The 12,555-nt window shown below is 41.7% G+C and overlaps 1 long non-coding RNA gene across 1 annotated transcript in view; it reads right to left on the bottom strand.

The window, feature by feature from the left end:
• LOC115028427 (uncharacterized) overlaps window positions 1-12,555 on the bottom strand; it is a 92,158-nt gene that overhangs the window by 14,150 nt on the left and 65,453 nt on the right. The window contains exon 2 of the long non-coding RNA XR_003834560.1: window positions 292-380. This is a non-coding gene — a long non-coding RNA (uncharacterized LOC115028427). The remainder of the gene's footprint in view (window positions 1-291; window positions 381-12,555) is intronic.

Below are 12,555 nucleotides of genomic sequence, written 5' to 3' on the forward strand. Positions count from 1 at the left end.
ACCTCTGGTTCCAAGACCTCTGGTTCTAAGACCTCTGGTTCTAAGACCTCTGGTTCCAAGATCTCTGGTTCCAAGACCTCTGGTTCTAAGACCTCTGGTGCCAAGACCTCTGGTGCCAGGACCTCAGGTTCCAAGACCTCTGGTTCTAAGCTGATTCCGCCGGGTTCTCAACAGAAACATAGTGGTAACTTTGTGTCAACATGGGCCTCTGATAGCAACGCTATACTAAGAGCTTCACTTGATCAAATCAGTTCTTAACTTTTGCTATGCTGCATATTTTCTGGCACTTACCACAGACACCAGGAAAGCCTATAGTAATGGAGACGGCAGCCCAGCTCCAACACAGGTCACACGGTCTCTCTTCATCTTTGGGTTTTGGACTGTTGATCAAAAAAAGAAGCAATTTGAAAACATCCCCTTGCACTCTTGTGACGGGCTCTTCCCCCCCTTTTCTGACATTTTATAGCGCAAATGATTAATCGGGAAAAAAAAGCTGTCATATTAATTGACAATGAAAATAAACAGCAGCACATTTCTACTCAACATGTCTGGGTCTTTGCTATTTGTTTGCTCTATTCTTATGAAATCAAATTCCATTCACAGTCCAGTTCCCCACGGGCATCATTAAAGTTTAATCAAATCTGAATTAAGCGTGCATGCTTGTGAAGAAGCCGATCAAAATGTCTCATTAGAATCAATCATTCGGGTTAAGGACTTCCATAAAAATAAAACGACAGTGCTGATGAGTTCTGGAACAAATATGTAATCAAACAAACACGTCGTCGCATCAGAGGTGTGTGACGGTGGCACCGGCTACTTCCTGGTTAGCCTGAAGCGTCAGTAGAAGTTAAGACTCCAGGGCTGATATGCACACCGATGGCAGACATGTCTGTCCTCTTGTGATTCCTGACTGAGTGACAAACGGTCTGTCATTCGTCTCAGTGGGTGGGGGCTAGACCGGCCCCAGTAAATGTTAATCAATAGCACATCCCTATTAGAGGCAAGCAGATGCCACCTCCACCTCTGTGCCGCTCTGTGTCTTGTCTAAATGAAAGCTCGGGTCAGAACCACAGCTGGGACGCACACACACACACACACACACAGACAGATGTGCTGAGTGAATGATGGATGAAAGAAGAGACAGAAGAAAGGGAAGGTTGACTGCGGGAGTAAGAGAAGTATGTTAGTTGAAGGTGGGCAACACAAATCAGTGCAGAGCGGCAGCCACAGAGCTGCTGAACTGGCTAAAGTAATGAGCCCGGCATAGCAGGGAATACGGCTAATATGGTGAGATCAAACTCCTGGTACACCTCTAGGAACATGCTCCCTGTGATCCCTGCACTTAGATGTAACACCCCGCAGACTCACACACACACAGACCACACAAGCTCGCTACAGTAGACTTCATAAAGACCAAGGGTATTTTTATTTGAATCAAGGTGCACTAAATAACAAAGGGGGCACGGGAATGGCAGGGAAATTCATGAATATTGCAACAGTTGTTCTTACCTTTAGTTTAAGATAAAAAATATCTTGTAATATGCAGGAAATACTGACGGAGGTTTGGAATACATGGTTCAGTTTCACTGCCGTACTAAAGCGCCTGTGGACGTTCAAGTCAAAGTCGCATCAAAATGATTTTAAAGCTGTTATTTTAAGGTAAAAGAGTTAAAGAAACATAATGTTTTAAAGCCAACTTGACCTCATCACATATCTAATTAGCGAACATGTCGGCCTATACGTTAGAGGAAATAAAACGCCTTTACATAGTTTGTTTACAAGTTAGTTGTTGACTGTAAAAGTCCAAATTTAAAGGATCTCCATTAAAAAAAAGGAATATTTATTTTGACTGACTTTATTATTATTATTATTTAGTATTTATTGTTATTTTATTTTTCTCTGTTGGTATAGTTATGTATTTTTTGTTTCTTGACAATTGAATAAAGATACCTTACCTTGGAATATAATACTGGGCTCTCTAAAACGTTTCTGCGTTTATTATACGTGTAACAGAGTTATCTTTGAAGCACAAGGTTAACGTTCCCCTGATAACACTGGAGGTCGGACACCATCCACTAATGCAACATGCGATCAGCTGTGTTCGTGGCAGCAGCTACACCACCAGGCGTTCTCCTTTCCAAAATCCTCCTGGCCTTCGCACCTGCCACCGAGAACAAAACGAGCGAGAAACGCTGCCAAACCTCCATCTGCACTGCTCATCTGGCTTTATTGTGGGTTTGTCTGCGTAGAAGAAAAGGTAAATAAGACAGATTGGTCGTTCAAAGACATTTTTTGTGAAGGACAAACATAAAAATCATGCACGTGTGCATGAATGCAAACGGAGCGCTGTAACGGCTCCTAGGGGAGGCCTTGTCAAATAAACAATGAGACGCGATTAAATGACATTATTATAAGGAATTAGCTCAAGTCATCAGGGAGAGAAAGAGAGAGATTTAGATTTGCATCCTTCATTAGTTAATGGAGTTGTTTGAATGCTGGCGGGTTGCGTCAGGACATATCGATGCCAAAGCAGACGTTTATGTTCCTCGTGTACAGCATCCCTCTCATTTAAACTCTACAGGCCTGTCAGAGCTGCCTGAGCGAGGCAATCGCTCACTCTCACACACATACAATACACACACATCCAAAAGGAGGCTGTATGCATTCAAGCATTCTCTAAACTAATAAACCTGCCTATGGACTTAGCCAGTCTTAGTCTGAAGTGTCATTAGAAGTGGCAGGCAGCTGTGGCAGCCTGTGAGGGGCTAAGAGGCTTGAGCTCCCACCGTCTGTAATCCCCGCAAACAAAGTACACGCCATGCTGCAGAAATAAATATATAAGTAAATAATACATGCAAACATGCAGGCGCACACACACAACAACAAAAAAACACACACACGGTCTCACGGAAGGTGATGCGGGAAAAAAGGCACTCGCGGAAACTTCAAAGCAACAGTGAATATGCGAAGTCATGTATATGGCAATCCGTCTTAAAAAGTAATCTGACGCGCTGACGGCTACGAGAACAGGCACGTGTGAGGTGCGCACACACACACACACACACACACACACACGGTCTGATTTCACTTTTAGGGAGGCAGCACAAGAAGCACATTTGGCAGAAAGACACACATAGAGCTTGCTAAGTGGTAATAAAGGCCAAGGCTTATTAATGGGACAATCTGACAACCAGCAGTGCTGTGTGTGTGTGCGCACACACACACACACACACACACACAGTCTCTTTCCTGATAGCTGTAAGTTATTGGAGAGGAGGTAATGTTGCCTGGCAGTGTCTCCCTATAGTCACATTTCTACTTGGAGATGAAACAGCTAATTGGACATGGGACCTTCTCAGCTCTGCAGACTGTAGTAATGGATTTGTATGAGTAGAACCCCCTCCCATCCTGCTTTACTTCACATTTTTTAATCCTCTCTGCTTTATCTGCTCCTCAGCCTCCAACCAAAACGCACCTAAACCGGTTAACCCTCCATTTAATTTGAGATGCTATTTAACCACTTTGTGAGGAGACTGTCGGTGAGTTGTGTGAGAAGAAAAAGACTGAAATGTAGTTTGAAAAATAAATAACTTCACCAAAATCTCTCTTCATTTTCATCACCTTCAACCTTCTCTCTGTCACTCTCTGTCACTCTCTCTCACACACACACACACACACACACACACACACACACACACACACAGTGTCTGTCTGTCCTGGTCTCAGATCTCAGTCCTGACAGTCATCAAACATTTTTATGTGAAATAAATTCAATGATCTGTTTTGTCTCGACTACGTTCACTGAAATGTTCAATATAATCTGAGGACTATAAAGGATTAAGACCAAATAAAATAAAAACAGCTGACAAAATTAAGAAAAACATTTTTGACCTAAAGTTGACTTGAATATAATGACTTTTCGTTGCAAAATAGTTTGTAAATAAAGCAAAAACTAAATTATAATTTATTTTATTTTTATAAAAAATATTTATTTATTTTCCACATTCACATCACAGCACCCTTAACCCAACTTTCTTAACCCAACCCTAGCCCATAGGTCTTCAACAGGGGTATGGCAGGAGGGGGCGGGGGGGGGGGGGTCGCAAAATAGTTTGTAGATAAAGCAAAAATAAATGATATATATTCTTTTATTCTTCACACTCACTTCACAGCATCCCCGCACAGAACTCCGACAGCACCCCCTCTTCGCACAGTACTACGACAGCACCCCCCCCTCGCACGGTACTCTGACAGCACCCCCCTCAGTCTAAATCTAAATCAGCTGCCAAAGTAACAACATTCTCAGATATCTGATTCTGTTACGGTGAAATCTACAGGCAGGCGCCGCACGCCGGTTCACGGCACCGACGGTCACCGTGTTGCCATTTTGGCGACTTTCTCGCCAGAGTTAGCAACTTTTCAGACCCTCTTAGAAACACACGTAGCCACTTATTAGACCATAAATATATTAAAATGCTGCCGACAGCGCAGAATAATATAATACAAGCACCTTTACATTCTTGTGAATAAATACAGATGTAAAAATAGTTTAGTAAAATAAGTAAATACATAGATTTAGATGTATTATAAATAGGATAGTTGTTGATGCTGTCAAATATATAAAAAGATCTGTATTTGTTGTTATTCTGAAGGCCTAATTATCTAATAATGATCAATAAACTCACCTTGGGCCAACTCTTTTCTCACTGCAGCGTGACTAGAAAGAATATTTATTTCCCACATAATCTCCCTGCTCTCCTCATCTTTTCTTTTCAGTTCCAGCTCGCCACGAAGCTATTGAGGCATTTGAGCTATTACATGTGTAAGTGTTCATCTCCATCTCTCTTCCCTCTCTGCGTCTCTTTCTCTCTGTGGCGCTCCTGGTGTGAGTTTCTCTTTGAAATGCTTTCTAATTAGCACGTACAACACGCAGCCGGGGTTAAATTAAATTGCTAAGATACAAGGAGGTGGAGGTCAGCGGCTCTGCAAAAACCGCCAGCGCAGATAATTGGGAGATATACTTTTGTTTTTCTTCCTTCTCCCTTTGCTAAATATCCATGATCAAGATGACACCGGATGGCACACAGACAGTTTGGCAGGTTGGCGGTGTGTCTATGAAATATGAATTTATTTTTAGAGATAGAGGAAGACAAGTAATTAAGGGTGCAGAGAGAAAATCACTTTCATGTCTCCTCTATATTCAAACGCTCCTGCACTTGGGAAACAACTTGTGTAAAAACGGATACATCAGGGCCAGTATTGGCTTTATGAAGTATTAATAACTGAAACTGATAAGCAGTAATCTGGTTGACTAAAGCGAGCCCTTAAACCCTTGTAACTTCTTCATCTTTTATAGATCTCCTTTATTTCATTGTTCCCACAATGCATCCTGCTGCTGCTCCTAACTGTTTCTGGTTGTGGAAGACTTTATTATTCTGTTGTAAGTAGTTCTTAATATCCACTTTCATTTGGTCTTTTATTCGGGTCCAAATTTAACTTTTCAATCCTCATAAAAACCAAACCAAATTCAGTTTTTAGGTAAAGAGTGAAATACAACAGAGCTGAGAAGTCAACAGTGTTTTGCAGAAACAATGTCGCGGTCCCTCACAATACACAGACAAGTGTAGTAGTTTGAACATACTATAGATAATGGCCAACTGCTGCCTTAAAGGGCCAGTGTGCAGGATTTGGCGGCATCTAGGGTTGTGGTTGCAGATTGCAACCAACTGAATACCCCTCCCTTTATGAGCAGTTCTACAAGCGTGTTGAGAACCATGACCTTCAGGTCACGTATCCAGATCCAGTTTGTCCGTTGTGGGCTACCGTAGGAACAAGACGACCCTATGAAGGGCTCAATCTAAGTTAATAAACAGTTCTTAGTTCAAGGTGATTATACACTAATGAAAACATAGTTATGAAGATGCTAATAGACCCCCTAAATACTACACATTGGCCCTTTAAAAGGCAGATATTGTTATTTCCTTTTGGGACGTTTCAGGACATCAAGCTCAACAAAAACGTAGCAACAAGGTGCCAAATCGTATCCAAGAAGAAGCTACCAAAATGGCGGTCACAGCATTGAAATAAGACAAACGCCAAGCTGACAAAAACTGGTTCTAAAAACCAAAGTGAATGTGGGGATGTTGGGAAGAACGAATAGACACAAACTAGTTATTGTGTTATTGAACTAAAAGGAAGATTCACACAGCAGAATAGGTATTTTGGGAAATGTAGGAAATCACAAACTTGAGTGGTTTCCTCGAAAAAGGTAAAATGTAGTTTTTATTCAGAAAGCAACATTTTAATTAAAGTGTGTCGGTGTAAAACAAACCCAGGGAGGGTTGCACCTCCGCAGTCGGCAGGTGTGTTCGTAATAATGATGGTTTACAGCACAAGCCCAAGTCTGATGTGAAGTAACGCAGACAACAAAATATGTCTAAAATATTGTGAGAAAGTGTGAGAAGCGGGGGAGGGGGGGGGGGGGGGGGGGGAAGGGCACTCTGGAAAAATGAGAGAGCAATATGTCAGCATGGTAGCACCTCTAAAAGTCACCGAAATGCCAGGTCACCCTGCTCGGCGGGGAGCAATCAAACCAAACCTGCGAGCGTGTGAGAGCGCCTTGAATCACACGTTGAGTTTACAACATCACACAAACACACACTCAGCTGACCGCCGCAGCTCTTCACACTGCCTTTCATTGCTTCAGTATAAGTATGCAACAATACTTCCCCCTCTCCTCTTTGATGGTTATTCCTTTAACGAAAGGTGGAAGGATGGCGTGTTCGCTGAAGCTGTGTGGGTCGTACCGAGTGTGTGTGTGTGTGTGTGTGTGTGTGTGTATCTGGCTCTGAATCTGTGCTGTATTGTATGTCGCTGGCACATTGTCTCACACGGAGGTAGGTGGGAGGATGATGAAGCAAATGTGCGTTAAAAATTTATTTCGGCTCCATTAATATTTCACACGGATGGGTGCGATGTACAAACCGATGACGACACCCCGCTCCGTAAAAAAAGCCTCCCACAATGCCCTGCGGCGCCCGTTGGCACGACCCGCTCGGCTTTGCTTTGCTGCAGAGTAAACAACGTCCCCTGTTACCACGCTTTCCAAATGTAACTGTTTGACTTTGCCTCTGACAATAACTTGAACTGAGGCGAATCCCTACTATTCTCTCCCTCCCCATCTCCCTCTCCAATCTCTCATCATATCTTAGCGATCACTGATCCTTGACAAAACTCCAAGTAGAAAAATTCTTGGTAACTGAAATACGAGACGTCTGCTGGGATGTAATCTTGGAGCTCACCCACTGACTACCAGAATCAGACAGATATTGTGTTTTAGGAACATTCTGCTTTTTTCAAAAGAAGCAATTCACAAGAAACGGTATTAAAAAAAAATATATATTTTTTTTTATATATTTGTTTTATATAAATCTAAAATAAATTATATATATATATATGTATATATATATATAATATAAATATATCATATATATATATATATATATATATATATATATATATATTTATTTATAATATAAATATATAATATAAATATATATATATATATATATATATATATATATATATATATAATATAAATATATTATACATATATATATTTATATTTTATATATATATATATATATAAATATATATATTTTTTTAAATATATAATATTTATAAATGTATATATATATATACACACAATCCCTCCTTTCAAATGAGCTCCTCGAGCACAGAGGCTGGAGTGTGCCGCGTTGTGGTACTTTGAAGGTTTACCAAGTCTGTAAATCTTTGTTGAAGTAATCTCTCTGTGAGGAATAATCCCTGCTATTGACTAAATAGGATACTGATCATAGACATGTAGCATGTACCCCCCCCCCTCCGTGTTCGTCATTATAAACATGCAAACACTAAATGTCTTCATTCACTGCAAGAGGAGAGGAAGAAATAAAACCTGTCCGTCTTAATCTTTGTGCAAATAAATATCTCTATTATGTAAAAACACAATCACAGACATACAGTATTGTGGAAATCAATATATAATTCTAATAATCATTTAAATCATTACATTAATTTGTCTTATTATTACATGTGTTGACCAAGGAATTATCAAAAAATAAAAAGGCTCCATTACAAGTTCAAAAAACACAGATCATTTTCCAAAATATTCCATTTGCAAAGACATAAAACAGAAAAGAGGCAAATCCTCGCGTTGCCTTTTTGTTTGATCAATAATTACCAACACGTGTTGATTCATCTGTCACTCAACTGAGCTTGTAGTGGCCTGCAGCTGCACAAACACACGTCATCTGCAGCCGGTTTGTTTGTGTGAACTGCAAAGTCCCATCACCTTTTGATGGACAATAAAGTTTTTATTGTTTATTGTTTGTTATGTATTCAATCAGACGCAACTTGCATATAAAACAAAACCTTTAATAACTATAATATAATATGTATAGAATAATGCAATTCCCCGGACAAAGTACGTACAGTAGATGCTGATACTGAATGAATGGATGATTGTCCCGTTAAACTAGATTCACCACAGAGTGTTGTGTGTCTACATATACACACACACACACACACACACACATAGTGAGTTACAAAAGCCCCCCAAGACATGAAACCTCAAAGATGATTTACTTTGCGTGCGCCTCTGAAGTGCCGGGCAGAGTGGGCGAGAGTTTGGTGGTTAGACGCCGGCGAAGTCACCAGGAGGAGGAGAAGAAGCGCAGCCCTCAGTGGAATCAGCTCTGCTCATTACAGCAGCAGAAGAAGAAGCTTTGAACAACACGCCATGTTTGGGAAACCAGAAGCCACGATGGCGAGAAGCCACGCTTCATTTGACGACATCAGAGACGCCGGAAGGAAGTCGAGGGGTGAAAAGCACCTGCTGATTGACACGGCAGCGTGATTTTCAAAATAAAGTTGAATTCCATCTTAATGAATATTAATTGAATTCATTCCAATGTAATGTCCACAGTCCGAGGATCAGAGGATCAGGTTTCAAAGGTTCATCTCGAGCGATATTAAAACTGCGATCATAACGTTTACCGTCAGCAGTAAGGACATGTAATGTTGCTTCTGCCAGTGAGCGGACCAGCGTGCTGCAGCGGTTACACTTCACTTGCACCATGTGTTTAGCAAAGTGAACGCATATCCATATTGCTGCATGTATAACTAAGCATGCTTAATCATGCTTAGTAAAGTGTCACGCGTCAACCCTAACCCTAACCCTAACCCTCACGATGCGTTCTAGACGAGGCCTTCATAGAAAGTGTTACATACGACACCCAGCTCCAGATCTACAATCTCATATTAATAAGATGCAATGTGTAAAGTGGAAGCTGAGAGATTCGGTTCCCCTCTTTCTGCGGCTAAAAACACACCAAATTAAACTGACGCCAATTAGGACGGCAAACAAGCGGCAGCACCAACACGCCGAACGCTTTTATTCGACCACAATTGATTCAGACATTTTGGATTTATTATTATTTATTAAGATGCCGCTTGGCTTCAGTGGGGAGTTTTAATGAGATGTGCGTTTTCTCTACCTGGTAGTAATAATAATAAATATAATAATAATATAATGAGTCAAACTCGGGATTTCTGGCAACATCTCTGCGTCATCTGAGCCCCACGTTATACATGTATTTATGAACGTGTGTGCATTTCACATTTCCATGCTGACAAAGGGCGCAACAGGCTGCTTGGCTCCATTCTCCTCACTAACTTGGCCTTTGAGAACGGGAGAATTCTAATGAGTTTCTCCCCTCTCTCACTTGCAGGTTGTTCACACACACACACACACACACACACACACACGGACACACACACGGACACACACACAGTTTAATGAGTGTGCCTTGCGCTTTCCTCATTAGCCACACGGAGTCTTATCGCAGGCATCAAACGCAAGGCACCGCCACCCCTGACAAGGAGAGAAAGGAGGAATCTCCCCCTCTTCTTTCCCCATTTCTTCCATCTTGCTCTGAGGTTAAAACATTTCAGAGACACTTCCACGTCTCAGACTGATGGCTGATGCACTTAAATATCTCTCTCTCTCTCTCTCTCTCTCTCTCTCTCTCTCTCTCTCTCTCTCTGAGATGTTGACTAACTTAGATCTCCGCCAAGATCTTCCCTTCTCTTTCCGTGGGCTGAGGGAGGCTATTGTTGCTATGGCAGTGATGCACATCTCGCCATGTAGAAATGGAGAGGTGGTGGGAGCGAGTCCACGGAGAAGGAGAGCGTGCGGGCCACCTGCTCGACCCGCAGAGTCGGACTGAACTCCATGTAGCCTCGCGGCGCGGTGCAGGATGGAGAAGCCAGAACACCTCTATAGAGCTGCGAGTTGAGGATCCTTTCAGAGTTTCAAGTGTCAGACGTGAATGTCACAATAGCATGCGTGTTCCATGACAGGAGCGTCAACATGACAGCAGGCTGTGATGCACAAAGTCTGCCTTTGTAGTCGGGGCGGTGGCGGCGAAGGGAGGAAATGAATGAGACCACGGCAATCTTTTCATTTTGTTTTTCAGAGAACGAGTTTGTCAAAAAAAATTCAAGACAGACTTAAAAAAGACTATAGAACAGAGAGGGCGGAATAATGTGCGGAGTGACTGAAGGGTCTGAAGAAAAGGGGGTTAGTCTTTCAGCGCGAGACGCCTAGAGCCACTGCTGAGTCATTAGAGTAGATTTGTCACATTAACAAAGGAGGAGGAATCGGCCCTTTTTAAAAGGGGGAAGATAGAGAAAGACACAGACGTGGAGACACAAAGAGGCAGGGTGGGGAAGAAGGGATTTCAAGACAGAAAGGGAGGAGAACAGGAGGCAGATTGATGGAAAGGGGGTCAAATCTGAATTCATGTTTGGATGGAGCAGAGGTTATTTTAGAGCAGGGCAATCTGTTTGTGCCTGGATTTAAAGGGAAACATCCCTCAGATCTTCTTACAGTTATAGATCATTCATTTTTGATGTTCAGAGTTTTTCAACGTAATTTAATTTACATGTTAAAGCTTCCTCATCCTGACGTGTGTACTTCCCTCCACTGGTGTTCTCCTTCATTTTACAAGTCGCTTTCTTCAACCTCGGAGAACGTTTCTGTACTTGTTGGACTCAAACGTAGAGATGACAAGAACAGTGGCATCATATAGGTACAATAATTACTTATTTTCTAATAGCAAAGTCTTTTAATGTGCACAATATCTCTCGATTAAATACAAGGTCAATGCAAAGACGCATATTGTCGCAAAATCGCACCAGGTGACACATCATCCATCTGTACACACATGGACGCAAAATGTCCATGTGTGTACAGAGACTAGACAAACATGTATTCTGTATACTGTCTATGATTTATACACAATAATAATACTGCTTAAATTATGCCTAGATGACGTTAGTTTGAGCGTTGATTGGAGTAGCTACGATTTTAGCTTGGCCTAGACCTGATCGAACCAAACTCCATTCAGAAAACAAGCATTTTAAGAGAGTCGTTTACTTGTCGTCTTGCTGACAGACCTGATGAAGCATTAATTCAGACTTGTTTTAAATCGTCATCAGTATGTAGTTGTTTCGGCATCCTTTTTGATGCGTTCAATGCAGTAAAATAAATCAGGTTTGTTTTGTGTCCATATGGCTGTATTAAACCAGATTATTTCAGCTGACTCGTGACTTGCTAGATACATTGAATGCAGCTTTGTTAAATGAAACCTAGACACAGATGTGGGACTTCTTCAGCATGTATAAAGCAGCAGCAGTACACACACGCAGCGCTGGCATGTCCTGATTGGTGTGAACACAGCATTAGTTTCTTATGAGAATAAGTCGACTGTTGAGATTTTATTTCCAAGGAGAGACACCAGAAGTTTACATTTACATTTACAGTTGATCTTTTCTTATTAGATGAGACATTTCTCTATTATTACCCTCCGCCGCCACGGTGCAAGAAATGTGTCGACATCACATCATGTCATCTTGATCCTTAAAATAGTCCCAGAAACCCAAGCTTCTCACTGTGGCGAAGCGTTTTAGGTGCGTTACACTTCGTCAGGTTTCTTCACAAATTCACTTTGACTATGTGAGAACATCCAGGCATCCAGCATTTTTACGCTTTTCCCGTATCCCATAAATAGCATGGGGTCTCCTCTGACAAAAGACGTGCTTTTACGCCTCTCAGGTTCTTTATTTTACTTTACAACAAGAAACATGAGCGGCGAAAACTTATTGGGGCTGTAGTGTGTCGCCATCCAGCAAAATACTGCAACAAACACAACCTGTTGACGTGTAAACGCCCCGCAGAAGCTTAACAAACCTCTTTTCTTATCATTAGAACTAGAGTAATGAACATTGACGAGGTATTCGATATAAGCAGGTCGCACCTGTATAGTCCTGAGCTGGCCTTCAGCTCTCAGACATCACCTCTCCTCACACCGCCCCTTTCTATTCTGCCTCTCCAGACAAGCTTTCCGCCGGGCTAGATATCCTTTTCTCTCCCTGTTAAGATGTTAAACAGACCCCGGTTTGCTGCTCCGCCGGCTCTTTGATCCTTTGACA

The sequence above is a fragment of the Cottoperca gobio genome, chromosome 23 (genome assembly GCF_900634415.1).
Source record: "Cottoperca gobio chromosome 23, fCotGob3.1, whole genome shotgun sequence".
NCBI classification, from domain to species: domain Eukaryota; kingdom Metazoa; phylum Chordata; class Actinopteri; order Perciformes; family Bovichtidae; genus Cottoperca; species Cottoperca gobio.